Source organism: Stegostoma tigrinum, chromosome 4 (genome assembly GCF_030684315.1).
Source record: "Stegostoma tigrinum isolate sSteTig4 chromosome 4, sSteTig4.hap1, whole genome shotgun sequence".
Classification (NCBI taxonomy): domain Eukaryota; kingdom Metazoa; phylum Chordata; class Chondrichthyes; order Orectolobiformes; family Stegostomatidae; genus Stegostoma; species Stegostoma tigrinum.
Window position 1 is genome coordinate 57,507,885 of NC_081357.1, and position 25,748 is coordinate 57,533,632.

The following is a 25,748-nucleotide window of genomic DNA, read 5'->3' on the forward strand; positions in this document are numbered from 1 at the left end:
ACTGGCTGGGCCAGCATTTATCTTGCTGCCCTTGAGAAGTTGATGGTGGGCTGACTTCAGATGGCTGATGTCTCAGGGTGCATTACAGCACCCGATGTTTTAATGCTGCAATGGAAGCTCAGAACAAGGGAAGGAAATCCCAACCTACTGCCATGTCAACTCGGACTGTGGTTACCATTCAGATGCAGAGTCTCACAGCAGAGTCTAGCAAAGTTCACTCAGTGATTAGTAGGACTACTAAAGTGCGGCTTCAAGGGAGTGACAGTGGTTCTGTGAAGTAGAAATCTGTTGTCCTCTCGCAGGATGACAACATTTTGCCTACAGTCACTCATGGGGGATGATGATGGTGGAGTGGTTGTGTCTCTGGCTAGCGATCAGAGGCCCAGGTTAATGATCAGGAAAAATGGGTTCAAATCCCACCATGGCTGATGGAATTCCAATTCAATTAATAATATCTAAAATTAAGGGCTTGCCTCAGTAATGGTGACCTTGAAAGTATCATCAATTATCATGAAAATCCATCTGGTTCAGTAATGTCCTCTTCAGATTAGGAAATCTACTTCCTTACCTGCTGAGAGTCACATGTTAGCCAATGTGGTGAAATAATCTGACAAGTTAATAGGTCATGAAAGGGCAATAAACACTGCGGAAGCCAGTGATGCCCACACCGCATAAAGGAAGTTAGCAGAAAGTCTAGATTGCTACACCCTCATGTTTAAATGGTGTAACCTGAAGTCAGGCTTACTTGATGGCATCTTCCAAAGCCACCTGCAATCTTCTGTGCAAGCCACAGTCATATTGCAGCCCCTAGGGAGCAAAGGGAACGGCTGATTGGCTCAGTACTACATGGAATATTGAATGTTTTGTCAGATAAAGTTGATATGGAATGGATGCTGTGATGGTCTGTAACTGTGGGATGGTTGGTTTTGACATAGATGCACAATGTGGATCAATGGTGTATTTACAGGAGCCAAAGTTGATAGTGGGATTACAGATAGGTCATCTGGAAGGAGGATGACCCAGCTGTTTTGTTTTGGAGTTTTCACCATATCCTTGGTTGTATTCCTGGTGAAGGCTGGTTGGAGAGGATATAGCAGATTACCATGATTCAGGGAGCATCCATTCTGCTGAGCTGTGGAGGACTCCTTCAGAGAGATACAAGCTGCAAAATAATTCTGCTACTTACTCAATGTTATCCTCCCATGCACCTCTATTCCCAGACTAACTGTAAACAACTGGTTAAAAACCCAGCAATGCTATAAATTCCAGAAGCAAGGAATCTGCTGAAAGTGATTAGTTGATGATCCCTTAAAATGACACAATGCCAAACATAAGTTCAGCTGTGTGCATTACAGAACGTGTGTTAACGTGATTGGCTGTAGTGCAGTGATCGTGTTCTTACCTTTGAGGTAGGAGCTGGGTTTAAGTCCGACCTGCTTCAAAGGTGTGTGACAACATTGCTGATCAGGTTGGTTAGAAAATATCTCTAACCAAAGTGACAGAGTCCAAATTAGCAGCGCAGTATTCAATTTGTGATGGATATCATAATCTGCCTAACCTGACCATGCCTGTAACACTCTACATTAGTGGCCTTCCCAAGATGGCATTCAACACAGATCACACAGAAATTCAGTGGGAATGGCACAAATACTATTTGCTACTAAACAGTTGGCACCAGTAACATTGAAACTATTGGCACTATGGAGACCAACTTAGCAGCAACTCCCTTTATTTTACATGGAGGTACGACAGTCCTGTGTATTTAGAACTCGAAACCTTCCTGAAGTATGTAATTCACCAATGTATCAGGTGTATCAGGACAGGAAAGTTGTTGGTGGAAAGGAGGAATAGAAGACGTTGATTGGAGGCTAACAACATTCTTCAATCCTTCAGTGGAGCTGGGTGAAGTCCACCCTACATTGCATCTCTGTATTTGGGTAATTTTTAAAAAAAATGTATCTTTCAGTGGTGGCAACAGTGGTTACTTTAGGGGTCACTTGTTAGTCTTCAGGTAGACCACAACTTCCTGAATACAACTGGCCCAGAACTAACTACACATTCATTGTAGGCCAATTTGGTGTTATACATCCTCTTGGTAAGTGAAAAAGAACCTTCTGCTTGTCTTAAACACAAGGTATCGGCATCCTTTCCTGCTTGATTCATGTGATTGGAAGGCCATTTACATTGCCTACTTGGCAACAAGTCACACGCACCAGATTGGATATTTAGCTGCCTATTTTCTCTCATAATTGGCATATTGTTCTCAAGTCCTACAGCACACTTGAGCTACAGTACAATATTCTTGTTTATATAATGCATTGGTTTACGACTGCATTCATAACATCCTATTTTGTTGCTGCATTTATAATGTCCTGCTTACAGAAGTACAAGACTATGTATAACAGTTATGTTTTACTGAAGTATATTGCTTCTTTATTAACAGCCATTCTGTTATACCAAACTACTCAAAGAACACTCCTGTGCACAGAGAAGAGCTGTTTTACGGAAGCAGAACCCCACTGTGCGTTTACGGTACATGCTGTTTTAATGAGGTACAATACAATACTTCTTTACGTATTCAATGAGTGTTAATAGCTACGGCGATGCAAAGGTATTTCAAACTTTTGTACTGTAGTTGATTCTCATACTGCCTTGGCATAGTAGTAAGGTTTTTGAAATGAATGAAGGCAAGCTTCAAACATTGAACAATTTTAACAAGGCAGAAAACAGTTTGAGGAACAAGCTGAACAGTTCTGAACATTTACAAGTTACACAGTGCTCTGGGAGCAAAGCCCAAAGCTGGAATGTGATTGGCTCATGATGTGATCGACTGTGTTTACAATGTGAAGGGAACAGTCATCAGACTGTGAATTGGTGGTGGTGAATTATAAAATTATAAATTACAAGAATAACTCAGACATAACTTAAACAACTACCATTCACCTTATCTCTCCCCCTCATGATTTTATAAATCTCATAAAGGTTTATAAGATCATGAGGGATATAGATAAGGTGAATGGCAGGAATCTAATCTGTAGGATTGGGGATTTCAAGACTGGGAGGCATATTTTTAAGGTGAGAGGAGAAAGATTAAAAAAAAACATGAGGGGCATCATTTTTCACAGAGTGGCTCCTGTGTGGAATGAACTCCCTCAGGAAGCTGTAGACGTGGGTACAGTTACAACATTTAAAAGACATTCAGATGAGTAGATAAACAAAAGTTTGGAGGGATATGGTCCAAATACAGGCAGGTGGGACTAATTTAGCAGCCTGGACTGGTTGGACAGAAGGGTCTGCTTCCGTGTTGTATGATTCTATGAGTCTATAATTCAGGGCAGAGCAAAATACTTGAAAATTTGCAAAGAAATCAATCTTATGGTGAATATAGAGATGAGACATTGTTCCGAGAACCCTTCATGGAATATGTCTCATGTCTCTATGGTGACTGCAGGACAAACACATGGTGCTAGGGTACAGACAGTGACATTGGAACTTCCACCATGTTGGGAATCGACACTTCACATAATTTTTGTAGGAATGGTTAATTGATGAAGGAAGGTGGGATCACTGCACAGTTGAGAATCGTACATGTGCCCCTAACACTGAAAGGCCAATCAGAAACCCAGCATCACCTAAACAGCTGCACCTTGCCGACGCAAGCAAAAGGTGAGAATACTCCCTCTCAGTAATTTTAAATTTGTGAAAATTAAATAATAGCTACAGCTGCAGAAACATCACTGTAGAGGGAACCACAACACACACATACAGCAGTGGTCATCTGGCTTTCATGGAAGTACCTGTACTGGCAGTTCAGCAGTTACCACAGGATGGCAGCATTGTCATGATTGAGAAAGTGAGAATGGCCAGTTGCAATTCCCACTCTTCGTAAGGAATAAGTCCCTCTCGCTTTTCAGATAGTGTGAGTAGCAGCACAGCAGATGGTGCTCTTGTGCTGTGTAAAACAATGGGCATAGTTAAACCTTCTGTCTGATGACAACTCTTGTCTTTTGTATTATGAAGCTAAAAGAGCAGTTGGACCACCTCTACCTCTCTGCAAACTGAACTGTAGCACAACAGAGATAGGTAGTTTTGAATGGAAATGGCGTAATTTAAGGCTTTAATTTAATGCTTTACACATAGGTAGATTTTGAATACAAGTGTAAAAATCTGGGCAATACACATGTTCCTATCACTATTATGTTTATATAGTCTTTTATCTACATTTGCTTTTATAGATAAAGTGAGAATTTCTCTGTACAAAAGAGTGAAACTCGCATCCTCACACCTAGGCTAATGTCACAATTTTCATAACTGCAGGCCCCTGCTCAACAGAAATCAGAATGCTCAAGCAGCATCTACTCAACATCCCCCAGGAAATTCCTTTGTTGAGCCCACAATGGTAGTGACTGGCTCTTGGTCAGCATTTTGATCACGTTTGTCTCCCGATGGAGGAATGCTGTAAGCAGATAAATAAATGACAGAGCCATGCAGGGCATGTGTACGGATTAGAAGTAGTCTCCAAAAGCACTCATGCTGACCTTTACGCATCATAAATTGAGATTGCTATTTTTGATTTTGATAGACAAATTTCCGATAATTATTAACTTTGGTGTTTAAAATTGTGGTTTAATTTGCTTTGAAGTAAAATGCCTGCACTAATTAATAACTTCCATCGGGTTTTGTGCAGAAAGGATGGAATGGGACAGGAAAGGTTAAAATGAAACTAAACTACGTGCTTCACTGTCAATGATATACTTGACATTCAGCTCTTAAAGCAATGCATTATTTGTCTTTGATCTGCATATTTGAATTTATTTTCTGGATTAATAGGTATTCAAATGATATTATCAAGAATCACCTATACTTATCATTGAATACAGTTTTATAATACAGGGAAGCAATTGCTCTGCTCTACATTTGTTGCAAACTTCAATCCCCAACAGGTTTGTTTGACAAATCGGACATTCAGTGTAGGAGCCTATACACTTTTGCCCACCAACGACATCTGCACCATCTTAAAAAAAACACAAAGCATCAAAATAGTCCTGCAATTCTAAATGCAGACTAGCACCAGCACATGGAGGAACATGCAGTAACTTATCACAGGTTGAAGTGAGGTTAGTAGATTGTTCATGTCCACATAGACCCTCCGAAGACCATACCACCCAGACCCATCCCCCAAGTCTATCCTTGTAACCCTGCTTTACGCCATGGCCAATCCACCTAATCTGCACATCTTCGGACAGTGGAGAGAAATTTAGCACTTGGATAAACCCACGCAGACACGAGGAGAAAGTCCAAACTCCACAGAGATAGTCACCCAAGGCTGGAAATGAACCCGATTCCCTGGTGCTGTGGGGGCAGCAGTGCTAGCCACTGAGCCACCGTGCTGATAACCTTCAAGTCTGGCTGCACTAGAACTGCAATAAAGAAGTTATTCACTGCTACTGGTGATCAGAACATCTGGAAGATCACTGTTGCCTAATCCAGGTAATCATGAAGAATAAACATTCCAGAAGGAATGCTCCAGTATTCAAATATTTAAAACTGTATTCATTCAAATAACCTGTATTATGACACTTCGAAATTATTTTACAATGCAGGGAGTCCTTACTTATAGATGTGGCTGTGTTCCTAAACATCACAACTGAGTGTGAAACAATCTTAAGTGAAATATAGATTCCCATAGACATTAAAGTTAAAACTGGATTTAGGTTCCTTTGATCCTTTTTTAACCATAGATCAATGTACAAATTGAAATACTATACAGTACATGAGCAGTGTGGTGCATTCCTGGCTGAAATAGTGAGCGAAACAAAATAAATTGCTTTGCACGTAAGTACTGTACACTTGGGTACTTTAGGACCTGTCACAGCAGAAGAAATATTGTCAAACATATAAATTGAAATGTGGCACACTCCTAGATACCTACAGCTATAAAACAATCTTTTAAATTAAATAAGTCACATGGGACTTCGATGTTGTGGCTATTTCGGAGACATGGGTACAGCAGGGACAGGAATGGTTATTGCAGGTTCCGGGATTTAGATGTTTCAGTAAGGACAGAGAAGACGGTAAAAGAGGGGGAGGTGTGGTATTGTTGGTCAAGGACAGTATTACAGTTGCAGAAAGGATGTTTGGGGACTCGTCAACTGAGGTAGTATGGGCTGATGTTAGAAACAGGAAAGGAGAGGTCACCCTGTTGAGAGTTTTCTATAGGCCTCCGAATAGTCCCAGAGATATACAGGAAGGGGTAGCAAAGATGATTCTCGAAAGGAGTGAGAGAGACAGGGTAGTTGTCATGGGGGACTTCGACTTTCCAAATATTGACTGGGAACACTATAGTTCAAGTACCATAGATGGGTCAGTTTTTGTCCAGTGTGTGCAGGAGGGCTTCCTGACACAGTATGTAGACAGGCCAACAAGGGGCGAAGCCACATTAGATTTGGTACTGGGTAATCAGCCTGGCCAAGTGTTAGATTTGGAAGTAGGTGAGCACTTTGGTGATAGCGATCACAATTCTGTTATCTTTACTTTAGTGATGGAAAGGGATAGGTGTATACCACTGGGCAAGAGTTATAGCTGGGGGAAAGGCAATTACGATGAGATTAGACAAGATTTAGGGAGCACAGGATGGGGAAGGAAACTGCAGGGGATGGGCACATTAGAAATGTGGAGCTTATTCCAGGAAAAGCTCCAGTGTGTCCTAGATAAGTATGTACCTTTCTGGTAGGGAGGAAGCTGTAGAGTGCAGGAGCCGTGATTTACGAAGGAGGTGGAATCTCTGGTCAAGAGGAAGAAGGCGGTTTATGTTAGGATGAGATGTGAAGGCTCAGTTAGGGCGCTTGAGGGTTACAAGGGAGCCAGGAAAGACCGAAAGAGAGAGCTCAGAAGAGCCTGGAGGAGACATGAGAAGTTGCTGGCGGATAGGATCAGGGTAAACCCTAAGGCTTTCTATAGGTATATACGGAATAAAAGAATGACGAGAGTAAGATTAGGGCCAATCAAGGATAGTATTGGGAAGTTATGTGTGGAGTCGGAGGAGATGGGGAAGCACTAAATGAATTTTTTTTACAGTATTCACTCAAGAAAACGACAATGTTGTCGAGAAGAATACTGAGATACAGGCTACTAGACTAAGTGGATTGAGGTTCACAAGGAAGAGGTGTTAGAAATCCGACAGAGTGTGAAGATAGATAAGTCCCCTGGGCCGGATGGGATTTATCCTAGGATCCTCTGGGAAGCCAGGGAGGAGATTGCCGAGCCTTTGGCATTGATCTTTAACTCGTCATTGTCTACAGGAATAGTGCCAAAGACTGGAGGATAGCAAATGTGGTTCCCCTGTTCAAGAAGGGGAGTAGAGACAACCCTGGTAATTATAGACCAGTGAGCCTTACCTCAGTTGTTGGTAAAGTGTTGGTAAAGGTTATAAGAGATAGGATTTATATTCATCTAGAAAAGAATAATTTGATTAGGGATAGTCAGCACGGTTTTGTGAAGGGTAGGTCGTGCCTTACAAACCTTATTGAGTTTTTTGAGAAGGTGACCAAACAGGTAGATGAGAGTAAACCGGTTGATGAGGTGCATATGGATTTCAGCAAGGCGTTTGAACAGGTTCCCCACAGTAGGCTATTGTACAAAATGCAGAGGAATGGGATTGTGGGAGATATAGCAGTTTGGATCAGAAATAGTCTTGCTGAAAGAAGGCAGAGGGTGGTGGTTGATGGGAAATGTTCATCCTGGAGTCCAGTTACTAGTGGTGTACCGCAAGGGTCGGTGTTGGGTCCACTGCTGGATGACGGCATAGAAGGATGGGTTAGTAAATTTTCAGACGACACTAAGGTCGGTGGAGTTGTGGAAAGTGACGAACGATGTTGTAGGTTACAGAGAGACATAGATAAGCTGCAGGGCTGGGCTGAGACATGGCCAATGGAGTTTAATGCAGACAAGTGTGAGGCGATACACTTTGGTAGGAGTAACTAGGATGCAAAGTACTGGGCTAATGGTAAGATTCTTGGTAGTGTAGATGAGCAGAGAGATCTTGGTGTCCATGTACACAGATCCTTGAAAGTTGCCACCCAGGTTGACAGGGCTGTTAAGAAGGCATGCAGTGTTTTAGCTTTTATTAATAGAGGGATCGAGTTCCGGAACCAAGAGGTTATGCTGCAGCTGTACAAAACTCTGGTGCGGCCGCACTTGGAATATTGCGTACAGTTCTGGTCACCGCATTATAAGGAGGATGTGGAAGCTTTGGAAAGGGTGCAGAGGAGATTTACGAGGATGTTGCCTGGTATGGAGGCAAGGTCTTATGAGGAAAGGCTGAGGGACTTGAGGCTGTTTTCATTAGAGAGAAGAAGGTTGAGAGGTGACTTAATTGAGACATATAAAATAATCAGAGGGTTAGATAGGGTGGATAGGGAGAGCCTTTTTCCTAGGATGGTGACGGTGAGCACAAGGGGGCATAGCTTTAAATTGAGGGGTGAAAGATATAGGACAGATGTCAGAGGTAGTTTCTTTACTCAGAGAGTAGTAAGGGAATGGAACGCTTTGCCTGCAACAGTAGTAGATTCGCCAACTTTAAGTACATTTAAGTCATCATTGGATAAGCATATGGACGTACATGGAATAGTGTAGGTTAGATGGGCTTCAGATTGGTATGGCAGGTCAACACAACATCGAGGGCCGAAGGGCCTGTACTGTGCTGTAATGTTCTATGTTCTATGATATTTAAAAAATCATCTGCATCGTTTTATGTTGATCAGCCTCCATCTAGTGGCAGAACATGGACAGTGCATGAGGGGGTCCAGGGCTTCAGTCTAAGTTCAAACAGGAAACAGCAACCAGGAGAACAGCATCATCGAAAAGCAGCGCACTAGAAATTGTAAAATTAACAGCAGAGGTGAAAATGGGGGCTAGGAGATGAAGGACAGAAGGAGAGAAAAGGAGCAGAAAGAATTATCTTGAAATGAGAGCACACACAAGGCCAGGAGCCAGACTAGGAGCGTTGACTACGGTCCCTGATGGTGACAATATGATGCTGCCGATTTTAAAAGTTAAAAATAAATGTTGGGAATGGGGACTGGAGGGTTGTGGGGACAGGTTCAGCTCTGACACAGGGAGCGGGAGCGGGAGCACTGAGGAAAAGATCAGATATGTAAGCAGGCCTCAGAACACAACATCTATGGTCACTGACTTTCAAATGAAACTTACAACCTTAACTGAATATTTTGACATGAATTTATTAATGATTTTAAAATGAAACAATGTTATCTGCAAGGACTTGTTGACCTAATGAGGAAAGACAATGTGAATAACATTTTCTTGGATTTTAACCAGAACAATAGATGCAGAGGATTATTCTGTAAGATTCAGTGGATACAGCCTTTTATTTGTAAACCTGTGACCACACTAAACAGTATGTTCAAGTGACAAGTCCCCAGCCTGAGGCATCACTTGTCCCTGGCAACCGTATAAACATTTGATTTATTTTAATGTTTATCATTAAGGAAGGAATGAATTATTGAGTATGATGCTGTATGTCCTCTAAATTCTGTGGTTTCCTGCTATTTTGGAAAGTCCCTCACTGGCTTTTAGCATCATTGACATTATAATCTGCAAAAGAAATGCATATACTTTACTGCTGTGAAAGGTGGTGCCACAACGGTTTACAAAATGCTGCTTTCAGAGTTTTTTTAAAAAACAAACAGCATACCAACCAGATGAAAGAAAAAATGCATTTATTTAGCACCTTACAAGCTCAGAATGTCCAAATCCATTTCATTGGTAGTTTGGGGCACCATCAACACTCACACAGAGGCAAACAATACAGTCAATTGAGACAAAATAAGGATGCTCAAACTAATGAACGAACAATCAGAAATCTTTTGATGATGTGCTGAGGGCCATCACAGAACTTGAACACAGAACCTTCGAGCAGAAATGATAGTGCTGTCGACTAAGTGAAGTTAATCCTCCGCTGCCTGAAGTTTAGACTCAGGTGGCTAAAATAAATAATAATTTTATGTATATGAAAGAATCTCATTTTTGTTCACAAATCTGGATGTATTTAGATGAATGGCAGGAATTTGACCTTATTCGTGAGTCGCTAAAAGCTACCAGTAGATGCAGCAAACTGTTGCGAAAGTAAATGGTATACTGGCCTTCACTGTGAGGAATTTGAGTGTTGGAGTAAAGACGTCTTGTTGAAATTGTGTGGATCCTTGTAAGACTGTCCCTGGAGTACTTTGTCCAGTTTTGGTTCCTTTGAATATTGTGCTTCCATGAGAAAATGTCCTGGTTGCTTTGGGCAACTCTTCCTAAAAATCACACCAGCCGTCAGGAATTCACTTTGAGGAAATATGGCCATGACCGTATTGCTCCAAAGTGTACGTGTGTTTATGGCTTGAACAACCACATTGTCAGGCAACATTCATGAAAATGCTTCATTCTTGGAGTATTTGGTATAACCCACACTTCTTTTATTCCATTCCTAAAATTACTTTGAAGAATTGGAATGAATTATGTATTTTTTTCCCTTCTGATTCCCTGAAGTTGCACGGTTCCTGGAAGTATCCTGTTGAAGACACACTTTGGGACTGTAATGACTACTTTAGCTGAACTGATGAATTTGTTTCCATGTAAAGTAACTGTAATCAACCAAATTATGATTTGTTGTATGGTTGCAGTGTGCATTCTGTTCCATTTTCAAGATACGTCTTGATTATTTAATTTTTTCAATATGTTCCCATTCCATGAGGCATTCACTTTCAAGAAAGTCAGTTGTTAATTTACGTTGTGACTTTCATCCGTCAAAACACTTCTCGGGCCAGTTAAGTAATAATGATGTGTATTTTACAATGAGTTACAATACAAAAGAATGGGAAAAACGCAGCGGGAAAAACCCAGGATTATGCAGTCAGGTCGCCAGACATGCATTACCCATGTGAGAACTGTGTAAAAACCTGAAATTACAAAAAAAAAGGAATGCTTTACTGGAATGAGCTCACTGTCCATGATTGTAGTAATTTTCCATTATTCTTGTGGTGGTACGAAGTTATTGCTTTTTTCAGAAGGTTCATGTTTTCAAGTTGTCTGCAGCATTTATAGGGTAACTGTTACCAGGAAAGCTGTGAAAGTGTATTGGAAAATGCTGGAAATGTATGTCTCTCTTGTAACTTCCACAGCCTCTAGTTTTTGATGTGTAATGCTCCCAGGACTTGCCTACAGAACTTACTGTCAGGTCACTTTATTACTTTGCCTGCCTTTGTTGTCTAGCCTATCTCTTCAAAGGTATCTTGAATTGACTGGCTCTTTCATGAGTCAATGTGAGTCAATGGAAGTAGGGGTGTCTCCAGCATACAGGGGAATGGGCCAAGTTTTACAGGGAGGGAGCTTACAGGACAACCATGTTTCACCAACCTGTCAATGTTATCCACAACAAATGTACTGTCTTTTGAAAACTGCATTCATTTCACAACTTAGTGATTAATTCCATTAATAGAATACTAGGTAGGCAGTTTCATAAAAGTTGTTTTTTTGTTTATTTGAGTGATATCTCACTGGGTCTGCTAAACTAAATGCTATGTGGAACATCCTCTTTTGACATAATAGTCACAATAGACACCCATGCCATGAGAAGTGGATCATAAAACATTAGTGTTACAGAAGTTAGGCCCTAAAAGATGCTAATCAGGAGCCAGACTGGGGAATGAGGAGCTTCTTCCAGAAATCTTCGCTCTCACATTGCTTCGATTGAACAAAAGATGTGGCTCAAACAAAGCCATATTTAAACTGACAGTCAACTGGGACCTGGATTAAAACTGCATACGATTGTCACCACATTAAAAAAAATCACCTGTGATTTTCCAATGTGTAACTTACCTTTGACTTTCCAAAATAATTTATTATTAGTTCCTAGAATAAACACTTGGAAAATATATCATATTCATGGAAAACACAGAGACATTTCGTATTATCACTGCATTTTCAAATGTTGCACACACGTGAACAGTGTTCTGCTTAGCCTATATTTCTGTAGTTGGGTTCTTACTTTCTCAGAGAACATAATGTGGAATATAGCCCAGATGTCAACATTAATTGCAACAATCCAGGCCACCTGAAGGAAATGATTAACTTAGTTGTAATTCATGAGCTTGGATCAAATGTAAAAAAGTTTCACTTGACAACCTGGATTTTCATTCTTGATGTATTCATGTTTCAGCCTCGCCTCAGGAGAAGGCGACAGCAAAGACACAATTTTTAAAATTTGGAGCAAGTGGGCTGGCTGATCTGGAAAAGGGCTCAGAAATAGCCACAGGAGCTGCCTTATGCTTAGGTAGGCTGTTTGTAAGGCCAATCTTGGTGTTGTAGAATACTAAACAAATAAAAAAAGTTATTTCATCCTCAAACACTCACACTCCCTGTGTCCTATTCATGCATTGTCATGTGAGCAACACAGCCTCCCATAACCTTTCATGTTATGCCACGGCACATATATGCTCATTTACCTATTGTAGAAACAATGAACTCCACTTTGACAATAGAATATGTTTTTTAAAAATGGTATCCATTCATTATTTTACAATAAGTTTTTAACAATGCTCTCTCACAACCAGACAATGAAAATGTCAATCATTAAGACTCTTTAAAATATCAATAGCATAAACTGCAAGCACTTGAACTCAACATTTTCTAAACAGACACTGTGAAATTGTCAGTTGAGATCAGAACCAGAGCTGTCAACTATGCAGGGGCTCCAGTTTTTCGTAGTAACGCAAACAGTAACATATGCCAGACCTCTCAGTCTCATCTCCTTTAGGTATTCATCACAACTCTTTGAAAAGCTGGCTCCACTCCATGAAATCTTCAGAGGGCATGCTAACCTCCACAGTGGGGGGTCAGGAATGGTAGATGTGGGTTTGCAAATATAAGCCAGCTTGCACTCCTAAAATTTAACAGTATGAAATATCAGACAGCTCATGAATGGGTTTGGGAACTAGAATTGAGAACTGTTCGCCATTTTTAAAGGGTTTTTGAAATCTTTAAACTTAGCAAAAATCCAGGGCTAAATATTTTGTTTTAAATGTGTTTGTGACATCTGAAAGAAGTTTGCATGTTATATTTTACACAAAACTAAAGGCCATGTCAAACTGTGTTAACAAAACGTACGATGTATTTGATGAACAATTGAACTGCTGCATGATTTAAAGAGGTGCCAGGACAGTCCAGCAATATTGTCTTCTAACCGTGTATGAATTGGGTGTTTCATTTGTCCATTTGACAACTGTGTTTAATTGGCTGAAAAACGCTTTGGAATATCCCAAGAATGCAAGAGGTGCTTTTCAGTCATTATTTTGCCGCTGTCCATATATGTTTTACAGCAATGACAAGTGTAAGCAGTAAGTGAAGTGTGGAATTCATTACTCAGCACTCCACACAACGAAGTTATAAATATAATCTAATGTGAACAAGATGTGGACTGCTTTCCTAATAGCTTTTAAAAATGCCTGAATGAAGGCACAAGCTGCATCCAGCTGAGTTCACTGGTAATGCTCAACATCAAGATGGACTTTTATCACAAGCCAAGCAACAAAACTGTTAAGCAGAAACCACAAATTGAAGACAAACGTATCACTTGGAGAAGCTGCAAACTAAGCTCTAACATGGCAATGCATTGTTAGCCAGAGGTTGCACAGAGATAGAGAGAGAGAGAGAGAGAGAGAGAGAAAAGTACAAGCTGCTGACATCGCTGCTTGGGAAGACATTAGCCAGAGGCTGCAGATTGATAGAGAGTGGAAGGGGCACCAGCTGCAGAAAATGCTAACAGGAGATACCAAACGGACAGGTGCTGATAAGAAGAAAGAAGCAGCTTGTGAACTAAAAATGACCTGTGCCCAGGTGCTAGTTCGAGCCAATTTAAATTGGTTTGAATTTACTACGTTCTGCAAAAAAAGAAAAAGATGAGGTAATGTAAAAACTTTATTTGGAAGGGAAATAATGAGGTAATGCTACCTAAGCTTTTGGGCGAAGGCCAGTAAGGTAAAGGCAAGCAATAAGTGAATTAGCCTGAGCCAACAGGAAGAAGTCAGCATGACTTGGGAAAGATAAGAGAAAGAATAAAAAGAAGGCCATTGGGGGCATGCAGGCAATGACCACTCCAGCGACCAACCATTTCAGAAGCAGACCCTAACTCAAGGATGTGGTGATGACACCAAGTGTAGCGCTTGGCCAGTATCAGCCCTCATTAACTGCAGCAGTAGTTATCCTGATTGGGTATTAGCTTTTATATTCTGTGACTACTTAGGGATTGTCAGTGGGCGTATAAGCAGCTTCTAGTTCCGTTTGTGGGAAAATATGTAAGTTCTAGTTTGTGATTAAAAACATTTAAGCACCATGTGTATTGTTTAAAACACTGCTAAAGTATTGCGTGAGTTCATGAGAATTGACTCTTCTCCTCCCTGTGCAAGCCGAGAACTACAGCTGTTGTTGTCTGGGCTCTCAACAACAACATAGACACGAGATATGAAGCAAACAGTAGTACAAACAAGTGAAAGAAAAACAACTGGCCAACAGTCATTATTGACAAGAATGGAAGACAGAATACATATTTATGTAAAGAGATGAATGCTAGCAATATTATGCAATTAAGTGATAAAAAATGTGCTTATAAACACATAGAAGTATACTTTGCACTATGGATACACTTCTTAGATCACTACAATAATTAAAAATAAAATACTTTAAGAAATAGTTAAAATATTTTGATTCCTGTTGAGTACTAAAATGCTGAAGTTTAGTCTTCTCCTGAAAATACCAGTCAATGCTGCTCATGTGGTAAAACAGCAATCCAGTATGAATCAGGTACTACTATCATCTTAGTATGAATCAGGCATACAATTATGAAAGGCTAACATCTCCTTGAAACTAACTCAGCCACGACATTTAATGGTTATGCACTTGCAAAAGTAGGAAGGACAGCACTGTTCTAGGATCCTGAGCCACCATGCATGTCAAGTCAGGGATGCTCTAGTTGATAATGTCACAAACATTAAACCATGCAAAATAGATTAGAGACCCAACATGATACAAGATGTAATTGCAGTGTATTCTTGAAATGAATGTGCAGCTAAATTAGAATTCAGACTGTAGATCTGAAATTTGGGTCTGCCTGATTTAGAAAGGCTGAAATAAGTATTGAAATATTTGTCAGCCTTTCTGAAGGACTAGGGGAGAGTTTTGATGCCAAATAAATGCTGGGATGGAGATGGGAGTGGTTGTAATTTGAGTCGGGGCGGAAGAGAAATATATAAAAATAAATCAAATTTAAGAGATTTGTTAACAAAGTTAGAATTCTTGGAATAAAAGAGACAGTACCAATGTGGATATAAGATTGGCTGACTGACAGGAAACATATTTATGGCTGTTGGATGTTATCTGGGGCAGGGTAAGGTTTGTAGAAGAGTTGCCCAGGGGTCAGTACTGGGACATTTGCTGTTCCTGGTAAATATTAATACATTAATGATCTAAATCATAACATGCAGTGAAAAAAAGTGAGGTGCTCAGTGTAGGAATCGAAAAGGACATAGACAATTTAATGGAGTTGATAGATAAATGGTAGACAAAGTTTAATGCTGAGAAGTGTGAGATGATTCATTTTGGTGAAAAATGGGCAGACATTTCAACAATTCATAAAGGGCTGCAAGAGAAAAGGGACTTGGGTATATATGTGCATAGATTCATTGGCAGGCAGGTGGAACATATAACATTCTAGGCTTCATTAGCAGGGGCAAAGCATGCAAAAGCAGGGAGGTTATTTGTATCTGGTATCAAACACTTGTTAGAGCACAGCTGGAACATTGCATACAGTTCTCAGTGACACATAAAAGAAATGGTACAAACTCATTGTACGGAAAGCAAAAGACAATTACAAGAATGGTTTTAGGACCATTTCTTCAGTTGTGAGGACAGATCTCCAAAGTTAGGTCTGTTCTCCTTGGAGAGGAGGCAGCCTGGTGACGATCTGGCAGATATTTGCAAAATTGTGCGGAATCTGGATAGGGATAAACTATCCATTTGTGAAAGGATAAATGAGAGGACACAGATTAAAGTGATCTGCACAAAAAGCAAATAAGATGGGAGAAAAAAAATCTTTGCACAGCAAGTGTTTTGAGTTGGATTGTATTGACTGGATGTTTGATGGAGGCAGATTCAATTGAGGCATTTAAGAGGGCATTAAAGGATTATTTGAATAGAAACAATGTGCAGGGTTATGCAGAAAAGGCAGGAGAATACATCATTTTCAAAGAGTACCGTTAGTACAGATGAGCCAAATGACCATCTTTTGAAACGGCTGTTTAGTGAAATCTTTTAAGGAAGCCTTAATCCACTCTCCATTTAACTCAATATTTTCTAAAACACAAAGAAAAAGCATGTTCTCAGAAAACCCATGTGGTAAAAGCAGGTGAGAACAGCCTTTATGGTACCAGTTGTTAGTTAGGTGGAGTGTTTCCCCTAGCCTGACAAGCTGATCTCCACCCAAACGCTGCTTCTTGACATAGGAGTAAGAAGCCACCCACCCAATAGGACCGTAGTCTGCCATGATGCCTAGTGAGAGACAAAACAGTCAGACTGATGGTATTTAAATTACACACTTTAAGAATCCAAGCAATAGTGTCACGTACCAGATAAATACACAAGCCACAAAATATAGCATATTAACTTCTTCCATTAAATGATTGCCCATGTTTATCCCTCATAGATGGGATGGCTCTCATTACATCCTGTCTAAATTACACCCAGTCATATAAACGAGATGCAATGCACAATTAAAAGTCTTCCCATGTTTCTCATGTTTTTCCTTTGCATCTTAAGGAAACATAAGTACCTTTCCATTCGGCCTACTCAGTCTGTCAATCATGGCTGAGCTTTTATATCAACTTTATTTTCTTGTCTAATCCCCATATGCTTTGATTCCGTTAGTGCCAAAAACTGTATGAATTATGTGAAAGCAGCGTTTTAATTGAATAAATATCTTCTCACTTCAGTATAAACTGACTAGTCGCTAAACCTGAGCATAGATAGTTTTAAAACTTTCCAAACAAGGTAAACGTCATCTCAGGGGTTTGACAAGGTAGATGCTAAGAATTCTGAAAGTTTCAATCAGATAATTTCTCATTTTTCAGAAATCCAGAAAATACAGGCTCACTCTACTCAATCTTTCATTGGAGATTTCAGGTTGGATAAAAGGAGCTGTCAGTAGTCTCTAGGACTTTTGAAAATATATGAATGTAGTGATGATGCATGAGTATCATGGTCTTCAGGAGGGAACTTTGCTTCATTCAACACTGCTGCATGTATTACCTGTCTCGAGGGAGTTGGCAAATTTGTGGATGCACTTCTAACAGTCACAACTTTGCATAAATCACAGGTTCATATATTCAATTGTTTCTTACCCAGAAACAAAGTACATTTTGAAATACAGGACCATATAGATGCAATGCATTACATTCTGAACTGAAATAACATGCAAACTAAATCACTGAATAGGAAGAGATGTCGTACAGTTAGATGCTCCTGAATCTCTCTTTGTAGCTTACATAAGGTGGAGGAAGCTAGGGTCAAGTTCAGCTAGAGAGGATTACATGCAGGCAAGGAAGGAGCTCAAAAATGGTCTGAGGAGAGCCAGGAGGGGGCACGAGAAAGGCTTGGCAGAAGGAATCCGGGAAAACACAAAGGCATTTTACACTTACGTGAGGAATAAGAGAATGGTCAAAGAAAGAGTAGGGCCGATCAGGGATAGCATAGGGAACTTGTGTGTGGAGCCTGAGGAGGTAGGGGAAGCCCTAAATGAGTTTTTTGCTTCTGTCTTTACGAAAGAAACCAACTTTGTAGTGAATGAAACCTTTGAAGAGCAGGTGTGCATGCTGGAATGGATAGAGATAGACGAAGCTGATGTGCTGAAAATTTTGTCAAACATTAAGATTGACAAGTCGCCAGGCCCGGATCAGATTTGTCCTCGGCTGCTTTGGGAAGCGAGAAATGCAATTGCTTCGCCACTTGCGAAGATCTTTGCATCCTCGCTCTCCACTGGAGTCGTACCTGAGGACTGGAGAGAGGCAAATGTAATTCCTCTCTTCAAGAAAGGAAATAGGGAAATCCCCGGCAATTATAGACCGGTAAGTCTCACGTCTGTCGTCTGCAAGGTGTTAGAAAGGATTCTGAGGGATAAGATTTATGACCATCTGGAAGAGCATGGCTTGATCAAATACAGTCAACACGGCTTTGTGAGGGGTAGGTCATGCCTTACAAACCTTATCGAGTTTTTTGAGGATGTGACTAGAAAGGTTGATGAGGGTCGAGCTGTGGATGTGGTGTATATGGACTTCAGTAAGGCATTTGATAAGGTTCCCCATGGTAGGCTCATTCAGAAGGTCAGGAGGAATGGGATACAGGGGAACTTAGCTGCTTGGATACAGAATTGGCTGGCCAACAGAAGACAGCGAGTGGTAGTAGAAGGAAAATATTCTGCCTGGAAGTCAGTGGTGAGTGGAGTTCCACAGGGCTCTGTCCTTGGGCCTCTACTGTTTGTAATTTTTATTAATGACTTGGACGAGGGAATTGAAGGATGGGTCAGCAAGTTTGCAGACGACACAAAGGTCGGAGGTGTCGTTGACAGTGTAGAGGGCTGTTGTAGGCTGCAGCGGGACATTGACAGGATGCAGAGATGGGCTGAGCGGTGGCAGATGGAGTTCAACCTGGATAAATGCGAGGTGATGCATTTTGGAAGGTCGAATTTGAAAGCTGAGTACAGGATTAAGGATAGGATTCTTGGCAGCGTGGAGGAACAGAGGGATCTTGGTGTGCAGATACATAGATCCCTTAAAATGGCCACCCAAGTGGACAGGGTTGTTAAGAAAGCATATGGTGTTTTGGCTTTCATTAACAGGGGGATTGAGTTTAAGAGTCGTGAGATCTTGTTGCAGCTCTATAAAACTTTGGTTAGACCGCACTTGGAATACCGCGTCCAGTTCTGGGCGCCCTATTATAGGAAAGATGTGGATGCTTTGGAGAGGGTTCAGAGGAGGTTTACCACGATGCTGCCTGGACTGGAGGGCTTATCTTATGAAGAGAGGTTGACTGAGCTCGGTCTCTTTTCATTGGAGAAAAGGAGGAGGAGAGGGGACCTAATTGAGGTATACAAGATAATGAGAGGCATAGATAGAGTTGATAGCCAGAGACTATTTCCCAGGGCAGAAATGGCTAGCACGAGGGGTCATAGTTTTAAGCTGGTTGGTGGAAAGTATAGAGGGGATGTCAGAGGCAGGTTCCTTACGCAGAGAGTTGTGAGAGCATGGAATGCGTTGCCAGCAGCAGTTGTGGAAGCAAGGTCATTGGGGTCATTTAAGAGACTGCTGGACATGCATATGGTCACAGAAATTTGAGGGTGCATACATGAGGATCAATGGTCGGCACAACATTGTGGGCTGAAGGGCCTGTTCTGTGCTGTACTGTTCTATGTTCTATGTTCTAAAAACAAAGCTGAAATGCTGTATGTTCTTAAATGCCTACATTCATAAATAAAATAAATTAAAATTCAAAGAAGGAAGCCTAATGTAAAAACTATAAGTAAATGTAAAATTTACACTCTACCTGATTGACCAGGTTCTATCTAATGCCAGTGTTGGTTGTTGCAAGCAGCAGCTGAAGTCCCATGACTACCTGCAGCAACCAACTTCTGCTGCTAGGTGAAACCTGGAACTTCAGTCCGACTTCAGAATGACAGCCAATAGCCCAAGTCTGAACAGGAGAAGCAAATACCCTGTGAAGGTAATGGACAGTGATATGTCTTTAGTCACTATTAAGAACAAACTGGTCTGTCGGTTTTTCATTCCCAGACAAGGCCATGGCCTAAGGACCTTAATGTAAGGAACAGAGGGTGGGAATGACAGCCAGGGAGATGAACGACCGAAGGTGAGAGCAGATGCATCACAAGGCCAGATGCCACAGTGGGAACAAAACCGGGAACCATGCCAAGGTATTAGGAGGAAGGTATAGAGAAGACGTCAGAGGGAGGTTCTTCACCCAGAGAGTTGTGAGCGCATGGAATAGTTTACCAATGGTAGTCGTGGGAGTGGAGTCATTAGTGACATTAAAGTGACTGCCAGGCATGCACATGGACAGCAGTGAATTGAGGGGAATGTAGGTTAGGTTATTTTATTTTTGGATTAGGATTATTTCACGGCACAACATCGTGGGCCGAAGGGCCTGTACTGTGCTGTACTTTTCTGTGTTCTATGAGCCAGGACAGAACAACAGGAGCAGCTAAAAAAATCCAGCAAGATTAGGAATGGAATGTGGGGAAGAAAAACCTGGGATGAGTGAATGGGAAAGGTGGACTTGAGGACAGAAGGAAAAAAGGCATGTGCTCTGTAGGCCACAAAGCAAACCATTTGCGGCAAACAATATTAAATTGGAGTTTGCAATGCTAAACATTGATACTAATTTATTAATTACATTAAAATGACTACGTTGACTGAGTTAATGTTAAGTGTATGCATACACTTGTATACTGTATACAATTTATTCTGCATGACTTGACATTACAGATTAAAATGAGACAGAGGTCACTGATTTGAAATCCTTGCTGTTTGTTTCCCAACAGATGTAGCCAAATCTGCTAAATGATTTTATCATTCACTGTTTTGTTTTCAGATTTTCAGTAACTGCAAGGTTTTGATTTGACGTTGAAATATTGTATTGCAGGAGGTTGAGCCTACTATCCTCAGTGGCAAGTAGATTTGTCAGGTTCTGTTGCATGGATAATGATCTATTGATCATCTCCACCTTCAGTCACTGTTACAAAGAAAAAGTACCTTGCAAACAAATTTCCTTAAGCCATAAATAAAAACGTGGTTGCAAACAGGAGTTTCTAAAATGTAATATCTGCACAGGGAATCAGAAATATGGAACATGGCTAACAAGAGCACTGCTTTGACTAACAATAAATAGTCGTAAGATAGATGACAGACAAAAAATGTGATGCAATCTGCTATCAGTCAATGGGGGATGTTGGAAGTGCAGTCAATGTTGCAACATAGTGTAGCGCAACAGTCTACAGTAAGATTTCATGAATAATAAAAGTATAAATTAACACATAATCTGTTGATCTATATGTAATAATCTTAATCAGTTAACTGAGTCTGAATTGATTCACTCCATGCAATATCAAGAAATAGCTGAAGACACTGGTCTTCACTGCAAAGGTTATTGCCTCTGACAACATTCCAACAATAGTGTCAAAAAGTTGTGCTCTAGAAGCAGCCAAACAAATGGCCAAGCTTATCCAGTTCAGCCACATGCTAGCAACTACCTGGCAACATGGAAATTTGCCCAAATTTGTCCTTTGCACAATTTGTCTGAGCAGGACAAAACCAACCTGACCAATTACTAGCCTGTTGGTTTATTTTCATCATCAAAGTGATGGAAAGGCAGGCTGACAATACTATCAAACTGCACTTGCAACAATATTAATATCTGCTCACTGACACTCAGTTGGGCTCTGCCAATGCCACTTAGTCCTGACTTTGTTAGAGCCTTGATTAAAACGTGAGATGCAAAATGCGATTTACTCCAATTTACTCCAGCATCTGATCGTGAGTAGTATCAAAGAGCCCTTATAAAATGGAAGTCAAATGGAATCAAGGAGAAAACGCTATATTGGCTGGAGTTAAACCTGATACGAAGGAAGATGCTTATGGTTGTTGGCAGTTAATCAACTCAGCTCCAAGCCAACTCTGTAGCATTTCCTTAATGTTGTGTTGCAGGCGAAACCATCTTTACTTCCTTAATCAATGATCTTTCCTCGATCAGGAAGTCAGAACTGGGGATGTTTGTTGATGATTGCACAGTATTTAGTCCCATTTCCAGCTGATACTGAAGCAGCCTGTGTCTATATGCAACAAGACCTGAACAACATCCAGGCTTGGGATGCTAAGTGGCAATTTAATATCCATGCCACATAACTGCCTGATAATGACTATCTTCAACAAAAGAGAATCTAATCACCCCTTGAATTTCAAAGGCAAAACCATCACTGACACCCACACTATCCATATCTTAAAGGCTATCATGGACCAGAAACTGAACTGGACTAGCTGATGAATTATGTGGCAAAAAGAACAGGTGAACAACTAGCAATTCTGTGGAGTTGAACTAACTTTCTGACTCTGCAAAGTCTCTAACAGGCATAAATCAGGAGTGTGATGAAAATCCTTTACATCTAGAGGCTGTTGGGAATCTGGAACTTGTTGTTTGTGAGGGTGGTAGAAGCAGAAATCCTTAAAACATTTTAAAAAGCATTTAGATGTGTACTTGCAATGCTCAGGCATACATGGACCATTGGCCAAGTGCTAGAAAATGCCATTTGAATAGTTAGGATGTCTGCTTTTGACCGGTACAGACACATTGGCCCAAAAAGCCTTTTCCTGTGCTGTGGATCTTCATGAATTTAATCTTCATCTTTCTCATAAATGGCAAACTGGAATAAGAAAATTGAAGGGAAATAACACAACAATTTATTTTGCCATAGTGTTCACTTTAGACTTTGTTTAACCTTGTGTGCTCTGCACAAATGTTCATCATGACATGAGACAACCAAAGTTATGTTAAACATGAACTATATTTACTCAGCATTGCGGGTATCTATGCAAGGGTCTCAATAATTGTAGTCCGAGCAGTGTAATTAAATCTGAGCCAGAAGTCTTCTACACATGGTGACCAAAATGATGATAATATTGGTGGGCACAGCAATTGGACTAAAATGGTCCGGTGCACACCCAAACAAAACCACGGAGTTCTGCTGTCTCGGGTTCATTGCTTCAAGTGCAAAAAGTATCCCTCTGCCCTCTCTGCAATTTTTTTGTAAAAAAAAATGAAAACATAAGGAACAAACTAATTGTTTTCTGAATGGGGAAAGTTCAGGGACATGTAGACTAGGTGGGTGATAGGGGGATGGGTCGGTGTGGACTTCTTGGGCCGAAGGGCCCGCTTCCATACTGTAGGGATTCTACGATGATATTTCATTGGCTGTAGTGTCCTCTGGGACAGCCTGAGGTCTTGAAAGATGGTACACTAATGTAATTTGTTTCTGACTGCTGTTCATGTACTGTAACAGCTCTGATTATAAACCCAGCAGCTTTTACAGGTCACTTTTGTTTCGAAGTTTTTGGTCAGCCATTCCAACATAATTTTCTGGTTGTTTCACAGCAGATGCCCATGATTTAATGAGAGTTAACAAAGTCAGAAATTGTTGGAAAAACTCAGTAGGTCTGGCAGTATTGGTGAAGAGAAAGCAAAATTAACATTTCAGATCCATTAGCTCATCTTCAGAACTGATTGTAGCTGGTGAAAGGTAGGTATATAGATTCCCAACAACACTCAGTTCTGAAGAAGGGTCCCTGGACCCGAAACATTAACTCTGTTTTCTCTCTCCACAGATGCTGCCAGACCTGAGTTTTTTTTTAGTAATTTCTGATTTTCAGCATCTGCAGTTCTTTGTTTACAATTTAGTGAGAGGTTTTTGGCATTCTTTTACAACACAGTGACTCTAAGTTACAAACCACTTTTTATGTTTCTTTCTGTTTCAAGATTCTCTCCCCAATTTACTATTGAAAGCAAAAGCTTCATTGCTAGAATTGATTAAAACAGTTATTGCCTTCCAGTACTTTGGAAAAGTGACTATTCAAAAAGGTTCGTCACCAGCTGTTGAAGGGCAATTTGGAATGGGCAAACATGATACCCATTCCAGTGACGCTTATCTCTCTTAAAAGATCTAACATTCCGCCTAAGTTGTAATGCTGAGCGCAATCCTGCCTTTCCCATACATATTATACTACCAGCACCAGATGCTGGATAACAATTTAGTGTAATAAACAGACCATTTCTCCCTTTCTTCATCTGGGACAAAGTTGTCCAACAGAAATTCCTGATGATCCACAGGTCTGGCTATAACAGCACTGATTTAGCCACATGCTATTAGGTTAGTAGAAAGCACGTTATATACATTCACATGATTTAAGTAAATTATTTCACATGTACAGATCCAAATCAATCTTGGGAGGTATTTCAAGGAGTAACATGTCCTACAGACGCATTACACTTGGATTTCCAGAGTCATTTGATAAGGTGCCATATCAAAAGTTATCCTGGAAAATAACAGCTCATAGCTGGGAGGAATGACATAATGCATGGATAGCAGATTTTAGCTGGCTGGCAAAAACAAAACAAGAGTTTATATCAAAAGATCTAACTAGTATAATCTTACAGGGGTCTGTGCTAGGACAGCACATTTTTACAATTTATTATCAGTGACTTAGATAAGGAAAGGAAAGGCATGGTAGCTAAATTTCACATGACATGAAGATATGGAGGAAATTATGCTATGAAGAAGACATAAGGAAGTTGAAACATGGGCACAGATTGAGGGAGTAGGAAACAATCTGATAACTGGGGTTTAACATGAGAAAACATGAAATAAAAAAAAGGTTTTACTTGAATGGAGAGTAATTGAGGTGCACAGTCACATAATAGGCAGGTACAATACATTATCAAGAATGTTGATGGGATGCTATCCTTTACAATGAACGGAATTGAGCTGACAAAGATATTATACTTCAGTTGTACTGAGCGTTAGAGTGAGATCCATCTTGAATACTGCATGCAAATTTGATGTCTTTATTCAAGTATGGGTATAAATGTAGTGGTGGTAGTCCAGAGGAGGTGTGCTTGATTGATAACTGGAATAAATAGGTTTTTGGATGAGGACAGGTTGGACTGATTGGACTTTTTCCCTTTCGTAGTTCAGAACAGTGAGGAAGTGACTAGGTTGAAATGTGGAAATTCTTGAATAGCCTTGACAAGGTTGATGTGGAAACGATGTTTCCTCTTGTGGGTGAGTCCAGAAAACTGTACGGGACACTGTCTTCAAATTAGGGGTTACCCTTTCAGACCGAGAGTTTATTCACTCAAAAGTTGGCCAAGTTTGCAACACTTTGCTTCAGAAGATGGTCGAAGTGGGGTGATTGGATATTTTTAAAACCAAGGTTGAAAAATTCATGTCAGACAAAGGGTTGAAGAGTTATTGGAGATAGTTGGGAATGTGGAATTCAAAACACAAAACAGATCAAGTCTTACTGAATGTCACAGAACGGTCAAAGAGCCAAATGGTCCTACTTCTTATGTCCATAATAAAAAGGTTAAACTATACTTCCCTGTGCAAATATTAGCTTTGAAATCACTGAATTAATAGGCATCATTATTAAAAATACTTTAGTGAAGGTACATTCATTGAATCAATTGACATCATCCAGCCTTTTATAGTCCCCAAAACATTAGAAATGTGTTTGGTCAACTTTTATGATTTTATATCTTACCATAGAGATACCTTATTTCACGAACAGAATGGTGCTACTAAACAAGTTTTATAATATGAGAACGTGAATTGATTGTTGAACACAATAATGCATTAATATCCCCATGCACAATGGAAACATCAACACAATGGTTTTGTCTGTTTAGGCCACTTCCAATCTGTCCAAGCATAAAATCTTATTTCTTTCATCAAAAATTTTGCCTGAAAAGTGTTTTTCAGGTAGAATTAAAGGCTACTTTTATCTCTACAGCTACATGTAAAGGTGATTATTGAACAGCAGAACTGCAAGTTGACCCTGAACAGATGGTTTACATCAGTAAAC

General features: G+C 40.3%; 2 protein-coding genes across 2 annotated transcripts in view; one reads left to right on the plus strand and one right to left on the minus strand.

Moving 5' to 3' along the window:
* Positions 1 to 25,748, minus strand: part of nt5dc1 (5'-nucleotidase domain containing 1) — a 514,716-nt gene that overhangs the window by 164,773 nt on the left and 324,195 nt on the right. The gene's annotated exons all lie outside the window — the stretch shown is intronic.
* LOC125452309 (uncharacterized) overlaps positions 1 to 25,748 on the plus strand; it is a 197,863-nt gene that overhangs the window by 14,325 nt on the left and 157,790 nt on the right. The window contains exon 4 of the mRNA XM_059645058.1: positions 2,444 to 2,552. The gene's annotated coding sequence lies outside the window, so the exon portion shown is untranslated. The remainder of the gene's footprint in view (positions 1 to 2,443; positions 2,553 to 25,748) is intronic.